A 4,378-nucleotide genomic window follows, 5' to 3' on the forward strand; every position below is an offset into this window, starting at 1 on the left:
TTGTTCTAGGCCCTGTCTAGCGCACTTGGGCCTCATTCCTTTGTAATCATAACCTCTACTCTACCACCAATGGCTCTACTCCCAACCTGTGTGTACTGATGGTCCTCTTCCCCACTTAATGCTGTATAATTGTTCAAACCTGGTAAATGCCACTCTTAGGATCATTGGTAACTATCCTCACTCTGTCTTTTATGACCTTGTCTAAATACGATCAGAGTTGGCAAACTTGGAAGGGTTCCATAGCCTTGGCAACTCATGACGACAGCCTAGGATGGTTACTGGCGCCATAAACTAGAGTGTCAATTTGTTGGGTCAACAACAGGAGCCACTGTGCACTTGTTCCTCATATGGGATCTCTGTCCTTAATGTGCTGTACATTTTGATTTAATGCTATAACTAGAACTCAAACAGTATGTTTCACTTTGTGTTTCTATGTGGGTGCAAACTGTTGAAATCTTTGTACTAAATTGATCTTCTGTATATAAAGAGAATTGAAAATGAATCTTGATGCAAATGGAAGGGGAGAGGGAGCGGGAGAGGGGAGGGTTGTGGGTGGGAGGGAAGTTATGGGAGGGGGAAGCCATTGTAATCCATAAGCTGTACACTGGAAATTTATATTCATTAAATAAAAGTTAAAAAATAAATAAATAAATGTCACTACCTTGAAAAAAAAAGAAATTATGGGACAAGTACTCTATAGAATACTATACAGCAGTAAAAAAAATGAAATCCAGTCAATTGCAACAAGATGGAGGAATCTGGAAAACATCATGCTGAGTGAAATAAGCCAGACCCAAAGGGACAAATATCACATTTTCTCCCTGATCGGTGACAACTAACTGAGCACCAAAGGGGAAACCCGTTGAAGTGAAATGGACACTATAAGAAACAGTGACCTGATCAGCTCTTGTCCTGACTGTTGATGTACAATGTAATACTTTATCCATTTTAGTTTTTTTTTGTTCTAGTACTATTAGTTGAACTCTAATTAACATACATTTATTCTTAGGTGTTTAAATTTTAACTGAAAAGTGATCCCTGTTAAGTATAATAGTGGGAATAAGAGAGGGAGGAGAGTACAATTTGGGACATGCCCAATCGGACTTGCCCCAAATGGTGGATTAGAAACGTGCCAGGGGATCCCAATACAATCCCATCAAAGTGGCATGTACCAATGCCATCTCACTAGTCCAAGTCATCAATTTCAGTCATCAAAATCAAGTTCAATTGATCACACTGATAGGTCTAAGGGTCAAAGGGATCACACAAGCAAGACTAGTGTCTGCTAATACTAACTGTTAGAATCAAAAAGGGAGAGAACGATCCAACATGGGAAGCAGGATACACAGCAGACTCATAGAATGACAGATGTCCTAAACAGCACTCTGGCCTCAGAATCAGCCCTTAAGGCATGCGAATATGGCTGAAGAGCCCATGAGAGTATTTTAGGCATGCAAAGCCAAGACACCATGGAAAAGAAAAAAAAAAGAAGAAGACCTAAATGAAAGATCTCAGTGAGTGAGATCCCAGTGGAAAGAACAGGTCATCAAAGAAGGAGGTACCTTTCTCTGAAGGGAGGAGAGAACATCCACTTTGACTATGACCCTGTCTGAATAAGATGAAGTCTGCGAACTCTAAAGGCTTCCATAGCCTTAGCAACTCATGACTAGAGCCTAGGGAGATTACTGACGCCATAAACAAGAGTGTCAAATTGTTAAGTCAACAACAGGAGTCACTGTGTACTTACATCCCATGTGGGATCTGTCCTTAATGTGTTGTCCGATGTGATTTAATGCTATAACTAGTACTGAAAATGTATTTTACACTTTGTGTTTCTGTGTGGGTACAAACTGTTGAAATCTTTACTTAATATATACTAAATTGATCTTCTGTATATAAAGAGAATTGAAAATGAATGTTGATGTGAATGGAAGGGGAGAGGGAGCGGGAGACAGGAAGGGTGCGAGTGGGAGGGAAATTATGGCTGGGGGAGCCATTGTAATCCATAAACTGTACTTTGGACATTTATATTTACTAAAGAAAAAAACAAAAAATATAAAAGCAATTGTATAACTTGATTAAATTTTAGGGCCAGGAGTCCAGAACCCAGAATTCAGTTCTTTAGGGACTGACTAAATCACTGGTATCAATGCTTACAAATGTGTCTTAAACTTGGACTTGAGTAATAAAGTTTATATTTTTTATTTTTATCTTTTAATTCCACAAACCTGTTTAAATCCCCTCATATAGTCATATAATGAAAAACTGAATATTATTAATTTTATCATAAAATAGTATGAATGCACTATTCATGAAAAAATTAAATATTTCAGAAAATAATAAACTAAAAAATAAAACTCTCCTGTTTCATATCTTCAAAAAAAAAAAAAACAGGTCATCAAAGAAGGAGGTACCTTTCTCTGAAAGGAGGAGAAAACTTCCACTTTGACTATGACCTTGTTTAAATATAATCAGAGTCGTTGAACTCAAAAGGCTTCCATAGCCTTGGCAACTCATGACTAGAGCCTAGGGTTCTTACACCATAAGCAACAGTGTGAATTTGTTAAGTCAACAATAGGAGTCTCTGTGCACTTACTCCTCATATAGGATCTCTGTCCTTAATATGCTGTACATTGTGATTTAATGCTATAACTAGGACTCAAACAGTATTTTGCACTTTGTGTTTCTGTGTGGGTGCAAACTGTTGACATCTTTACTTAATATATACTAAATTGATCTTCTGTACACAAAGAGAATTGAAAATGAATATTGTTGTGAATGGAAGGGGAGAGGGAGCGGGAGACGGGAGGGTTGTGGGTGGGAGGGAATTTATGGGAGGGGGAAGCCATTATAATCCATAAACTGTACATTGGGAATTTATATTCATTAAATAAAAGTTAAAAAAAATTAAAAAAATTGATCTTCTGTATATAAAGAGAATTGAAAATGAATCTTGATGTGACGGGAAGGGGAGAGGGAGCAGGAGAGGGGAGGGTTGCAGGTGGGAGGGAAGTTATGTCGGTGGGGGAAGCCATTATAATCCATAAGCTGTATTTTGGAAATTTATATTCATTAAATAAAAGTTAAAAAAAGAAAAAATAAATAAAATAAAGTCCGTGGATAAAATCAGGAATACACAAACACAGAGTCTATAGCAATATCTGGGATTGAGTTAGCCAAAACACAAGCGGATATTTCCGATTTCATCCAGTCATATCCGGTCAAACTGGTGCAGAATCGTATGCAATGAACCGAGAAAATCACAGTAACAATGGTTTGGGAAAATAGCAAAATCTTTTCGTTTGGCAAGTGCATAAAATATCATCTATACAGGAGAAATATCATGTTTGTTTGTCGCAGTTCCTCTAGCTTTCTCCCAAGAAAATACAAATGTATAGAGCTGGTGTCTCCATGTGGAACCAATTACTGTATCCAAGCTCTGAATAAAATGTTCCCCGATAAAAAACATTCAAAACAATAAAGTCCGGATAGGAAATTAGGAGAGCGGCAAGATGGCGGAATAGGCAGGGAGCACACTATTAGTCCGGGGGAGATATAGTTTAATATAAGTGGAGATACTGCAGGGTCAAGGAAGAGTAGGGTATGAAACAGCAGAGGAAACTCTTCCAGAACTAGTGATTCACAGTGGACCTGCGTGGAAAGCGTGTGAGCCCAAGTTCGGGACACAGCAGCAGACTCAACACACCAGCGCTGGAACGTGAGGTGAGCTGAACCTCAATAGCCCGAGACACCAGTGGGCAAGTGGAAAGAGGTGGCTAGAGGGAATGAGGCTTGAAACTCCGTGGGGAAAAATTCACCAGGCTAACTAGAAGAGAGAGAGGAAAAAATAAAAAAAGTGACCGATACGGACACAAGTTTCTCTGTCTCCGCTCACCTCTCAAAGGTGAGCAAGGCAGAGCAGGCGCCATTTTGGACATACATCATAAGCAGGGTGACCTCAGGTCTGCACCGGCCCTGAGCCTAGCAGAAACACCTGACTCTGGGGGAAGGGGTGAAATAACAGGAGATTAGGATCTAACTTGGCAACCCAGTGGGAGACTGCAGGAGAATTGGAGCCCACACTGAGGGTAGCACAGATTCCCTGTGTGGTCCTTGGGAAAGAGCTTCTGATCTCTGGCTCCTGTGGGTATATCATTTGCCTGCTAACTACCTCCAATTACGTTCAGCTGTGTGGAATTACTTCCCTTTTGAATCAAAGAAAGAAGGAGATATTTGCCACACCTAACCTGGGAGTGCCATCTTTGACACACCCTCAACCCTGAGGAACCAAACACAGCTCTCAGCCCACACTCATCTCAAGCCTCTAAGGCTCCACTGAAAGCAGACAGTCCACTTAATATAGAGCCATAGTGTAACA

This window comes from Lepus europaeus, unplaced genomic scaffold (genome assembly GCF_033115175.1).
Source record: "Lepus europaeus isolate LE1 unplaced genomic scaffold, mLepTim1.pri SCAFFOLD_28, whole genome shotgun sequence".
NCBI lineage: Eukaryota > Metazoa > Chordata > Mammalia > Lagomorpha > Leporidae > Lepus > Lepus europaeus.